At 43.3% G+C, this 13,774-nt stretch overlaps 1 long non-coding RNA gene and 1 other non-coding gene across 2 annotated transcripts; one reads left to right on the top strand and one right to left on the bottom strand.

Moving 5' to 3' along the window:
- The first annotated feature begins 950 nt into the window (after positions 1-950).
- LOC121635368 lies at positions 951-3,570 on the top strand. Its single transcript, XR_006009441.1, has 3 exons — positions 951-961; positions 3,120-3,241; positions 3,559-3,570. It is a non-coding gene; the product is annotated as an uncharacterized LOC121635368 (long non-coding RNA).
- A 5,014-nt stretch (positions 3,571-8,584) lies between these two features.
- On the bottom strand, positions 8,585-8,657 carry trnak-uuu. The gene has a single exon. It is a non-coding gene; the product is annotated as a tRNA-Lys (tRNA).
- Positions 8,658-13,774: the final 5,117 nt, after the last annotated feature.

Below are 13,774 nucleotides of genomic sequence, written 5' to 3'. Positions count from 1 at the left end.
AACCGAGGGTCCCGGGCAACAGTTCCAGTTCGTGGACAGAAATTCCAGTTCGCGGACAGAAATTCCAGTTCGTGGACACCCGGACCCCTCCCCGTGGACAACCGAGGGTCCCGGGCAACAGTTCCAGTTCGTGGACAGAAATTCCAGTTCGCGGACAGAAATTCCAGTTCGTGGACACCCGGACCCCTCCCCGTGGACAACCGAGGGGTCCCGGGCAACAGTTCCAGTTCGTGGACAGAAATTCCAGTTCGCGGACAGAAATTCCAGTTCGTGGACACCCGGACCCCTCCCCGTGGACAACCGAGGGGTCCCGGGCAACAGTTCCAGTTCGTGGACAGAAATTCCAGTTCGCGGACAGAAATTCCAGTTCGTGGACACCCGGACCCCTCCCCGTGGACAACCGAGGGGTCCCGGGCAACAGTTCCAGTTCGTGGACAGAAATTCCAGTTCGCGGACAGAAATTCCAGTTCGTGGACACCCGGACCCCTCCCCGTGGACAACCGAGGGGTCCCGGGCAACAGTTCCAGTTCGTGGACAGAAATTCCAGTTCGCGGACAGAAATTCCAGTTCGTGGACACCCGGACCCCTCCCCGCACCTCCCCGGGACCCCTCCCATCAAAAGCCGGGGGTCCCGGGCTACCATTACAGTTCGCGTACACAAATTCCAGTTCGTGGACACCTGGACCCCTCCCCGGGACCCCTCCCATCAAAAGCCGGGGGTCTGGGGTCTCGATTACAGGTCGTGTACGCATATTCCACATCGGGGACATGAAATCATTGCACGTGTACACAAATTCCAGTTCGTGGACACCCGGACCCCTCCCCGGGGCCCCTCCCATCAAAAGCCGGGGGTCTGGGGTCTCAATTACAGGTCGTGTACGCATATTCCACATCGGGGACGCGAAATTATTGCACGTGTACACTAATTCCAGTTCGTGGACCCCCTGATCAAAAGCCAGGGGTCAGGGGTCTCCATTACAGGTCGCGTACGCATATTCCACATCGGGGACACGAAATCATTGCACGTGTACACTAATTCCAGTTCGTGGACCGCCTGATCAAAGGCCAGGGGTCTGGGGTCTCCATTACAGGTCGTGTACGCATAGTCCACATCGGGGACATGAAATCATTGCTCGTGTACGCGTATTGCAGTTCGAGGACGCTCGGGGGTCTCGGGTCATTGACCGTGGACACAAACTCCAGTCCAGGGACAGGAATCATTGACCGCGTACACAAATTCCAGTTCGCGTCACCGTGGAGCTCTGTCGCCCCCTATTGATCTGTCCACGAGTCAGGGACGTGTCCCGAAAACGCAGAAAAGTGTACACGAGCTCGATGACAAATCGATTTGTCTCCGTTCCGTGGACAAACCCGTACACGGCTTGGAAAAGTCCATTCATTTTGTAAGGGAAAGTGCCAAAAACGGCCTAAATTCCCTTACCCCCCTACCTGCCTGAACTCCATCACCTCCCAGTTCCAGTTTTTCTCTGTCATTGATCTGAAGAATGCTTTCTTTCACATTCCTCTCCACCCATCAGTTCAACCTCTCTTTGCTTTCACCTTCGAAGGACAGCAATACACTTATCGTGTTCTTCCTCAGGGCTGGGTTCTGAGCCCTGGGATCTTTAACCAATGTCTCAGAACTTTTCTAGAGGACTTGGATATTCCTCCAGGTACCACTCTTTTACAGTACGTAGATGACCTCCTAGTGGCTGGAACGGATATGACAAGCTGTCTTCACCTCACCATGTCCCTGCTACAGAAACTGGCAGATGGTGGATTCAAAGTTTCAAAAGATAAAATGCAGTTTTGCAGACCTGAAGTTCTGTTTTTGGGACGTCTTATTTCTGGCCAGAATCTGACTGTCTCTCCTGATCACAGGAATGCCATTCTTCATGCTAACAAACCTCTTACTGTTCAGGACATGCTTTCTTTTCTTGGCTTAGTGGGATATAGCAAAAATCATATCCCCTCATACACGGAGCGCACCAGTCCTCTCAGAGACATGGTCACAGAGGCTGGGCACTGTAATCTTAAAGCCACACTCTCATGGACTACTACAGCTGAGGAAGCCTTCATTTCCCTTAAACAGGATCTGGCCTCTGCGGCTGCATTGGCCAGACCTGACTACTCCTTACCTTTTCACTTGGACACCTCATTGTCAGGGAAACATGCTCATTCTGTCTTGTATCAACTTAAGGAGGGATCACGCAATATCCTTCGTTATGACAGTGTCACACTTGACCCCATGGAGGTCCGACAGCCAACTTGTGTCACCGCTACTGCAGCTGTCGCTGCTCTACTGGTGAAGTCTGCTCCTGTAGTTCAGTGTCATCCTCTCACTGTACACACTCCTCATGGAGTTAGAGCTTTGTTGGACTCTTCAGCTTTCACTCTTTCTCCTCTTAGACGCACAAAAATTTCCCGCATTGTGTGTCAGCCCCATATCACCTTTGAGTCCACCCGTTCTAATGCTGCTGAGGCCTTCCCTGATGGAGAATCACATGACTGTGTGCCCAGAGTTATCTCCCTTTCATCTTTTCGCCCTGGCCTGTATGCCACACCTCTTTCTGATCCTGATCTCTCACTCTTTACAGATGGTTGTTGTTTCAGGGGTGTACAGGGGGAGTTAAGGGCCGGATTGGCAGTGGTCCAAGCTGTAAATACACAGGGAAAAGAAGGACAGTTTGAAACCGTCCTAGCTGAAATCATTACAGATGAACACAAGTCAGCACAAAAAGCTGAACTAAAAGCTATCATTGCTGCCTTAAAATATGCAAAACATAGAAGAGTGAATATTTTTTCAGATTCTGCTTACATTATAAATGCTGTACATATGGAACTTCCACAGTGGGAAAAAGGTGGATATCTGACATCCACTCACAAACCTATTAAACATGCCAAACTCATGAAGGACTTGGCACAGGCTCTCTTAGAACCCACAGAAGTGGCAGTTGTTAAAGTCAGAGCACACACAAAAAGCCAGGACAGGCAAGCCAGAGGAAACGCAGCAGCAGACAAAGCAGCAAAAAACATCACTGGCTATCGACCACAGCTATTTCAGATGCTACTCTCAGAACAGGAGGGACTGAAGGAAATAGAAACACAGGAATTGAGAGCATCATCAGAGATTATAAAAACTACTGTTTACTATTCATTTGATATTTAAATTTCTTCCTTTCTTAGACCTTTTTGGGAGCTAATGAAATTTAATATTTTTATATTCTAAAATTGTATTGTAGTACAGTACTGTTTAAGATAATAGGGCAAGTTTCTTTATTTTATTCATTTTAGTTGTCTTTAGAAAAATAAATAAATAAATAATTATAAAGTACCCCCTTTCCGAGATGGTGTGCTGAACCACACAAAGCTATAAATGACAGGTCTTATTAGCTAAGAGGACAGGTCTTATTTCCATACATTCCTTAAATGACAGATAATGAACCTGGACACTGTTGTATTTACAGCAAAGGCATTAATTTAAAACTCTGAACAGATGAGAAGTCATGTTCTCACTGAAAACAATTAAGCAGATGTTAAAATCATATCAGACATAAGTTTTATTTTAAGACAAAATTTGGAACTGAACCATGTTTGTTTTTGTTTTTTCTTTTTTCATAGCCGATTTTTAAGATGAAATTGATCTGTGGTTGTTGTTGTATTACACTAATCTGTTCTCTCTGTGAGCGTTCTATTCAGGCTGCGGTTGACAAAAAGTATTCTCCTCCACCGCCTTATTCAGCTCAGTTTCCCCTTCTGGAGGTCCAGTCCCTGCTGGACTCTGATGACCCCCTGGATGGAGAACTGTCAGGGGAGGACACAGAGGTTTGAGACCCCTTAACCATGTTTTCTGCAGCTGACTTCCTGCTTAAAGGTACAAACAGTACTGTGTTGGCTGATGAGGGTTTGAAGCTCCGGGAGACAACGGATCTCTCGTACAGTTGCTATTTAAGGGTTAACCACACAGGAGGATGGTTTAGTGGACTGAAGGGTTCCTTCAGTCCAACAGGGGGAGTTGTTGCAAATATTTTATAAGCATTTTGATTCATTTACTCATTTTGATTCATTTACTCATTTAAGCATTCTTATTCATTTATTCATTTACATTTTATCCTTAGATTTTAGTAACATGCATTAGGCTTTGCTTTTAATAGAACTACAGCTTAATTGTTATCATTGCTTTGCAGGTTACAGATAGTGCATTCACATAAACTCATATAAGGTTACTGAGTTCAATACTGAGAAAACAGCTGACAATTAGCGGCCTTGACAATGTTCTGGATGGCCACTAGGGAGTAATCTAAATATTGGTACATCTCTTTGCTTATCTATTCACTCCTAGCAGAACGGAATTTCCCAGTAACTCAGAAATCATTAAAAGAATAGCCTTTGTGTGAATATTGTGAGAAAAAGTACAAGGGAGTCAGTAGAAAGGCAGAAAAAGATAGTGAAGCAGAGCATAGTATCTTTTTCCTTTCAGCTCTGACGCACCTCAGACGAAGGACCTGGAGGAATCAAATTCCTGGAAGAAGGAGGGACCACCTTGCAAAATACACATTCACATAAATGTGCACCACATGCCCGCACATAGACACAATGCTTTGTATCACTATAAATGAGGAGGCTAATTTAGGTAGGCGGGTCTTTTGGCTGAACCGAAGGTTCCCGACACTTCTGTGTATTAGTGGACCAGATGCTAAGGCTAACAGGCCTCCTTCTCGAGAAGATATGTATTGTTTTCTTATTACTGGCTTAACAAAGAATTGTCAATTCTACTCAAACTCTGGTGTTTTTGCCTTCTTTTAAAAATGTGGATTTTTGAATACTCTTCCTTCTGATCATTGATTTACAGGTGGTGAACAAATCTTTTAAAGCCAACAAAGAATATTTTAAAACTTCAATGTTTAAACTTGTCTCATATTTAAAACTAAATCAAGTCGAACAACTTGTGATCCTTTCTTTTCGATTTTCGTTCTGAGGACATTGGAAAACAGATAACCGTCTTTTGGTTAGGTTTAGGAGAAGGAGGAAAACAAGCGTTTTATTTTGTGTGTTTTTTAATTTTATGTTTCAAAGGAAATAAATGAACTACCTGAAAGTAAACCAACCCTTATGGAAGTTGGATTATATTTATCCCTAAAAAAAGATGATTTTTCTCTACAGTAGGGAAGATGATGAAGTTGGTTACTTACATTGTAGTTAAAAACAGGCTGATTCTCAACTTTCTGCTGATGCAGGAAAATGTTTTTCCTTCCTAGAAAATCCATGAGTGTCGCTGTTTTCCAAAGTCGTTGGTGAAAAAGCTCTGAAACAAAGCAAGTGCTTTCTCTTGGTCTGGTGTGTGACTGAAATGGAACTCTGTACTATAGAACACACCGTCACATGCTCTTAGAATGTTCCATTGCCATAGAGAATTATGATGTCATTTAAACATGCAAATTAGATTATTCGTTTGATATTTAAAAAAATGCTATTTGAATTAGCACAGAACTAAATATAACACCAAGTGCTTTACAGAGTTCAAATTTAAGAATGATGTAAAATACGACTGATGACATCATTAACTATAATCTTAGTAATAATTATAAAATAAAGATGCAAACTCATGAGCCAAATAACATTAACTTTAGGCTACTGAAACTTTTGTGTTCATCCGAAAATGTGCTGAAAACGGGGTCATTGATCCAGGAGTATTATTAATTAAAGCTGCAAGCAGCGATGAAGACCCTCGCACCTACGGCACCACTCCGGCCTATTGCACCGACCCATCAGCCGGCAACCTCTGCACAGCCGCTCTCGCCGTATGCCCATTCTTCAAGAGGTTATCTTCATTAAGTGGTGATTTTCCTCATGAGAGGATCAACTTGCACCTCAGTCTGACCAGTGATGACATCTGAAGCGTTCATGATGTTTCTTACAAATTGTGTTGAATTCTCACAAACCAGAGCATGATTAAATTCCACATGGCCACTGGGTGGCGCTATAGTCGTTTTTCACGTAGAACCATGTTCAGGTTGGAACTCTAACAAGAACAGGAAAATATCACCTCCATTGGTCAACCAACGGCAGGGTTAGAGCCACTTCCTGCTTCATGGCAAATGATATAACCATGACAGGAAGCCACTTTGATGATGATACTGCAAGAAGTTAGTCATATTTTCAACCATGAGTTCATGAAGGATGATATTAATGAGTTTGAATTAGTTTTACAGGTATTAAAGGGTTAAAATGATGGGACTTCCTGTTTCCAGGGGCTGGGGCTATGGCGTTGACAACATCTGGACAAGAAGAGGCCATTTTTTTGTCCTGGGATGTTGTATTAATATGCTGAATTTCATCAATGTCAGTCATTGCAGTGGTTGGAGAGGATAAATTAAATATGGAATTTAATGGAATGGAAGAATGGAATTTAATGGAAGAATGGTGGATACCATTCGCCATGGTTCTGCTTGATGAAGGAAATTGAGGTTTTTTTCCTGTAGTGTCATGAAAGGGTTTGAGCTGATCTGAAGCACTTTTGAGTGTGTGAGGTTCATTCCTGAGGAGAGGGACCCCGGTGTCTGAAAAAGGCACTTCCTGTTTTAAGTGGGCGGGACTTAGGCCGAGACCAGAATTAGTTATATGTATCTGTTCAGGACCAGACCCTGATTAAAAACTGTAAGTGTGGTTTTGCCTGGGGCGGTCGGGCCCCGTCGGGTTCCTGGGTGGGGCTTTGCTGGGGGCAAAGGGTGGCCCTTGGGCCTGTGGGGCGCCTGCCCTCCGTGCGGCCCGCGCCGCAGCGCCTGGCGCCCGCTGGGCCTGCTCGCCATCGCCCTGGGCTGCCCGGTGCCCCTGCCCCGTCGCGCCGGGGGTTCCGGTCTGGGGGCCCCTCTGCTCTGGACCGGGTGGGCCGCTGCTCTGTCTGCTTTGGCTGTCCCGGGCTTGGTACTCTGTGGATCTGCTTGGCCTTTGGGGCCTCGGGCTCCCCCCGTCCCCCGCTGATGCTTCGGGGTGCAGCGTGATCGCGGCCCCCTTGCGGGTACACATTTCCTCCTTGTTGCATGGCCACACATGCATATTAACACGTGCATGCTCACAAACGTGCTCGTCTCTCCATCCGCTTCTCACTAGATGTAGTTGATGTTTGTGTGTTGGTACGTTCATCTGCAGGTACGTTTGATGACTATTGTAATTTTTTATATTATCATCATTCTATCTGTCTTTCGGTATCATGTAGTACTGTGGTAGTTTATGTTGTTGTTTTTTTGTGATATGTTCTAGGCAGCATAGACAACAGTTATTTCCGGATTTTAATCCTGTCCTTTTCTCCCTTTTTTTTTCTCTCTCTTCCTCTATCTCCCTGTCAAGTTCGGCACTGACATATAAGACTAAAGAAAATAAGATAAGAATAAAAATAATAAAAATATCAAGGGCAGCAATGTATATAACATGTCTCCCTTGGGAGAGCAAATCTGTCAAGCAAAATATGGCACACAGACCACCGTTCTGTATGTTAGGATGCTGGACAGGACAGGGTTAAAAAAAAAAAAAAAAAAAAAAAACTGTAAGTGTGATGGTGATTGGATGAAAATTGAGGGATTTATATTGAATAATGATGTCATGGCGTCTTATCCAACATTGCCTAAAAATTGTAATTGGCCAGAGGGTGTACTTATGTAAAGGTCGAACAGAGCGTTTCAAACACAGAAAAACAGAAAAACACGGAGAGCATTCTTCCCCTCCTCCCCCTCGGAGAGTTGTACGTAGGTTTGTGCGTGGATGGTTCTTTTATATACAGTCTATGAAGGAGGGAGAACATAGCGCCAGCAAACACCATGATGCGGAGTGAAGATGATTCACACACACACATTAATTTGCTATGCCTTGCAATGCTAGCACTAATTTCAAGCGCTAATTTACGTTTGCATGAAATAGTGTAAACAAAGCCCACATTAATCAACAAATGCCACACAGCGGCAGTTTTCCCTTAGTCTCACTTAATGAATTAATTTGATAGTAATTTCATAAGTTTATAAGGACAAACACAGTATTCACTTGGCCCAAACATCATTACATTTGTTGTTGTAAACTAATAGCCCACCAATTTACTCCACTAATACATAAGAAACTTTGCCAGCTCAGACTTCTCCACCTTTCAAAAGATCCTCCAAAATTGATCCTCGTTTTATTCTATGTTTGGCCGTTTGCTTATTTAGCAGGATGCCGAGGCTTTTTAGGTTTTTCTGAAACTATTTCTGGTCCGGTTCTTTTACTAGTAGTTTAGAATGAATACCAGTTGTTGTTGTTAGGTAACCGTGGGGAGTCGTATATGATTGGTTAAGGAACCAGGAAGTTAGAAAGAGCAACACGGTGCACCCAAGTTATTCCTGCATTGAACTCTTATTTTGAAGGACAAAAGCTTGACAAAAACAGTGTTGATATAGGAGACAGATTGTTTATAGGGAAGCTTCCTTTTATCCCTCGCAGCAAATGAGAACATTTTAAATTATTTTTAAGGAAAAAACCACAACTATTCAGCCTTTAAGGGCCAAGGAAAGAGGGAATGGTGGGGCTGAGCAATGAACTGAGAAAGATCATTTCTATACGCCTGAACAGGGACTTGAACCCTGGACCCTCAGATTAAAAGTCTGATGCTCTGCCATCTGAGCTACCCAGGCCCTTATAAGGTAGTTTCCTTTACTTTTTGTACCTTTGTGTTTGTCTTTGTGGTCAAGGAGCTGCAGAACAGGGGTCCTTTATCTTCTTTTATAAAGTGACACATAAAGTTTGAAAGATCCAGTTTATCAGAAAAGCCAGTGTCGCAAAAGTTGTGATGGGGCTTCAACTAAGGTGGTACTGAAGTTGAGCTAGACCCAAGAAAACGAGGAAGACACCAAGAGATGCGTTCTACTGACCATTTGCTCCCATTTGCTGTCACTGCGAAATCACCAGAATACATGAAACAAGCAAATCAAATCAAATCAAACTTTATTTATATAGCACCTTTCATACATAAAAATAGCAACTCAAGGTGCTTTACAGAGAATAAAATAAAATCCCCCAGAACCCCAACCCAAAAACAAGAAGGCCACCCCCCACCCCTTCCATTCAGCACACACACAACACAGAGGGTAAAAGCAAGTTAAGAGGAAACGCTGTCTTAAATTCTGGAGTCTTGTAGTGTGGGGAAACACTGAGATAAAACACTATAAAACCAAATCTAAACAATCTAAAAAACCAACCCTGAGAATAAAAATAATATTTCTCAGTCCTATAAAATAAGAAAACCCACGAAATAAGAGAATACAAAATGATGAAACAAATACATAAATGGTAGAGGAATAGAAGCAAAATACAGCCTTTGTGTTAAGAATAAATAAATGAATAAATACAATAGTAGTAGAAAAAGAAATTTGGGTCTTGAGTCTGTTTTTAAAAATATCCACACTATGTGCTCCCCTCACGTCCTCAGGCAGGCTGTTCCACATACGAGGGCCGTAGAAATAAAAGGAGGACTGGCCGTGGGTTTTTGTTTTTACTCTGGGAACAGTTCAAAGGCCAGTACCAGAGGACCAGAGGGGTCTAGTGGGCTCCTAAGATAGAAGCAAATCAGATAAATAAGGTGGGCTAAGACCTTTAAGAGACTTAAAATCCAATAAAAGAATCTTAAAATCAATTCTGAAGCTGACAGGGAGCCAGTGCAGAGACTTTAGAATTGGTGTAATATGGGCCCTTTTTCTGGTCTTTGTCAACAGACGTGCAGCTGCGTTCTGTACATGCTGCAGCTGGTTCAGGTACTTCTTTGGAAAACCAGAAAGAAGAGCATTGCAGTAATGTAATCTTGATGTGATAAAAGCATGAATCAGTGTCTCTGCACTGGCTCGAGAGAGAAACAGCCTGACGCGGGAGATGTTCTTCAGATGATAAAAAGCAGTCTTTGTTATGTTTTTAATATGGGGCTCAAAACTGAGATCTGGGTCTAAAATCACTCCCAGGTTTTTTACTTGATTTAAATGGTTGAGTGCTATTGTTTTCAGTTTGGCCTCCAGTTTCACTCTCTCAACTTCAGGTCCAATCATTAAAACTTCTGTTTTATCCTGGTTGAGCTGCAGGAAGTTTTCTGCCATCCACCCTCTGATATCTAAAATACAATCTAACAGGGCATCAATGGGCCTGTGCTCATCAGGAGTCACGGCCACATATAACTGTGTGTCATCAGCATAGCTGTGGAAATTTATGCCGTGTCTCCTGATGACATCACCAAGAGGAAGCATGTAAAAATTAAAAAGGGTGGGGCCTAAAACTGAGCCTTGGGGTACACCACAGGTCAGTCTATATCTCTTGGACGAGGATTCCTTCATGCTAACAGAGAACTCTCTATCTGTTAGATAGGATTTAAACCAGTTAAAAACAGTACCAGTGAGGCCAACCATGTCGTGGAGTCTGTTTAAAAGAATAGTGTGGTCAACCGTGTCAAAGGCTGCGCTGAGGTCAAACACCACTAAGACAGAGAGTTTTTTCATGTCAGTATTGAGCCTAAGGTCACTCACAACCTTGACCAGTGCCGTCTCAGTGCTGTGATTGGTCCTAATACCTGACTGAAACTTCTCAAATTTATTGTGTGAGGTAAAAAAATATTTTTTTAAACAGATTTCTCTAAAATTTTGCTTAAAAACGGTTGGAGACTGGTCTGTAGTTGTTAAGAACTGCAGCATTTAAATTGCTCTTCTTCAGAACAGGGGTCACCATGGCTGTCTTTAGGGAGGAAGGGAAGACACCCGTCTGGAGAGAGCAATTCACAATGCCCAGTAAATCCTCCTCAAAAGAGCCACAGACAGTTTTAAAAAAAGGCAGTAGGGATGGGATCTAAAATACAAGTTGCAGATCTTAACTGTGAAACAACATCCCTAAGCATTGCAGCATCAACGAGGGCAAAACTCTCCAGTGTTTCCCCACAGATAGTCAAAACCCCAGACCATTTAAAATCTGATGCAGGTCAGATCTAATTTTCTCTACTTTATCTCTGAAATGGGCTGCAAACTCTTCACACCTGGCATCAGTGGGTGTATCAGCAGGATTGTTAGAAACAGGGTTAATTAGGATTGATTGTGGAGAAGAGGACGCTTGATTTGTTTTTATTTTCAGTTATGAGTTTGGAGAAGTGGGCCTGTCTTGATATTCTAACAGCCTCATTGTAAATACATAAGTGTTCATGTAGAATTTGATAATTTCTTGTTAGATTGTTTTTTTGCCACCTCCGGTCTGCTATTCTGCAGTTCCTTTTTAACCTCTTGATATCTTCAGTTTTCCAGGAAGGAGCTGGTTTTGTTGTTACTTTCTTCAGTTTTAGTGGGGCCACTTTATCCAGGGTAGCACGTAATTTAGTATTAAAATGGTCAACAATAAAATCACAGGATGAAGGTGAAAAAAAAACCTGGGGCGCTGTAAAGTTGATCAGTAAAGTTTGCAGCCACTTCAGCATTAAGACAGCGTTTCCTAATAATCCGTTCAGGAATAGCTTGTTTCATAAAACCTTCAACCTTAAAAAAGACACAAAAATGGTCAGAAATACCTAAATCAACAACTGATGTTATGTTGGTAGACAGTCCATAAGTAATAACAAGGTCTAACGTGTGGCCCTTGTTGTGTGTGGGTACTCTGACATGCTGGGTAAAATTCATACAGTCTAAAAGATTTAAAAAGTCCTGGGGGAAAGAGTCTGACTGATTATCTATGTGCAAATTAAAATCACTTAAAATAACAATCCTCTCATACTGGTTGATTGAGAGCAGCTCTGAGAAGTCTGTTATGAATGATGAGCATCTTCCAGGAGGTGTATATACTGTTACTCCAAGGACAGGTGGGCTGCTGAAAACAATGGTGTGATATTCAAAAGAGGAGTATTCTTCAAACGAAATGTCTTTAAAACCAATGGAAGATGACAGGATAGAGGTTGTCCCACCACCCTTTCTGCCTTTCCTGGCCACATGTGTGAACATGTAGTTATGAATGAATGAAAATGAATGAAATGAATGAAAAATACTTTATTAATCCCAAAGGGAAATTCAATATTGTAGTAGTAGTATTTTTTTTTTTTTTTTTTTTTTTTTTTTTTTTAAACAATCACATTAATTAATTAAGGGCTTTGTTCTTCAGCCTGATAGCTGCTGGAAGGAAGGATCTTCTGTATCTCTCTGTCTTGCATCGGACTTGAACAAGCCTCCCACTGAACACACTCTGTTGTTTCGTCACGGCGTTGTGTAGAGGGTGTGAAGGATCTTCCATTATCTTCGTCAGCTTGTACAGAATTCTTTTTTTGATGATCAACTCCAGCGGCTCCAGAGTTACTCCAAGCACAGAACCGGCTTTCTTGATCAGTTTCTTAATTCTTTTCAAGTCTCTGGTTCTGATGCCGCTGCCCCAGCAGATTGCTGCAAAGCTGATTGCACTTTCAACAACAGACCTGTAGAACATTTGCAACATTTTGGTGCAGACGTTAAAAGATCTCAGCTTCCTTAAGAAGTAGAGTCTGCTCTGACCTTTCTTGTAAATGTACTCAGTGTTGCTTTTCCACTCAAGTCTGTTGTCCAGCTGAACTCCAAGGTACTTGTATTCCTCCACCACCTCCACCTCCTCTCCCATGATGGAAACACTTCTATGTGTGTTCTTGTTCCTCCTGAAGTCAACAATCATCTCCTTTGTTTTCTTGGTATTCAAGATGAGATGATTGTCACCGCACTATTTCACAAACTGACCGACCAGTTCTCTGTACTCTGCTTCTTGTCCATCACTGATACACCCAACAACTGCTGAGTCATCAGAGTATTTCTGCAGATGACAGAACTCAGAGTTGTACTGGAAGTCTGAGGTGTACAGCGTGAATAGAAATGGTGAAAGTACAGTCCCTTGTGGTGTTCCAGTGCAGCTGACCACCATCTCAGACACACAACCTTTCAGTCTCACAAACTATGGTCTGTTTGTGAGGTAGTCGTAAATCCAGGTGGTTGTGGAGGGATCCACCTGGAATTTCTGCAGCTTCTCACACAGCAGAGCAGGCTGAATCGTATTAAAAGCACTTGAGAAATCAAAGAACATGACCCTCAAAGTGCTGCCTGACTGGTCCAGATGAGAGTGGGCTCTCTGAAGCAGGTATATGATGGCATCTTCAACCCCAAGCCCATTACGGTATGCAAACTGTAATGGGTCCTGAAAGGTGTTCACCTGCTTGCTGAGGTGAGCCAGTAAGAGTCTCTCCAGGACTTTCATGATGTGAGATGTCAGGGCGACTGGTCTGTAGTCTTTTGGTTCAGCTGGTTGTGGTTTTTTAGGCACTGGAACAAGGCAGGATGTTTTCCACAGCACCGGGATTCTTCTCTGGCTCAGGCTGGTGTTGAACAGGTGCTGGAGAATTGGACATAGCTGTTTTGAGCAGGTCTTGAGAACTCTGGGACTGACACCATCTGGACCTGCAGCCTTGTTCTGGTTCAGTTTCACCAGTTGTTGCATGATTTGGTTACAGGAGACAGACAGAGTGGAGGTGGAGGCAGAGGAGGTTTCAGGAAGTCCTGATGTGGAGGGAGATGAGGTTGTGTCCAGGTCCTTGACTGAGCTGCAGGGTGACAGAGTGGAGGTGTGACAGGAAAGCTGTGGGCTCATGGAGGGTGTGTGGCTAGTTGGGGTTGAAGCAGGAGGTGAGCTAAACCTATTGAAGAACATGTTCAGTTCATTCGCTCTGTCCAGACCTCCATCAGTCTGATCCTCCTTTATCCCGAAGCCAGTGATCTTCTTCATTCCT

The sequence above is a fragment of the Melanotaenia boesemani genome, chromosome 24 (assembly GCF_017639745.1).
Source record: "Melanotaenia boesemani isolate fMelBoe1 chromosome 24, fMelBoe1.pri, whole genome shotgun sequence".
Lineage (NCBI taxonomy): Eukaryota > Metazoa > Chordata > Actinopteri > Atheriniformes > Melanotaeniidae > Melanotaenia > Melanotaenia boesemani.
Note: the sequence above shows the minus strand (reverse complement) of the source record. Positions and strands in the feature narration are given on the sequence as shown.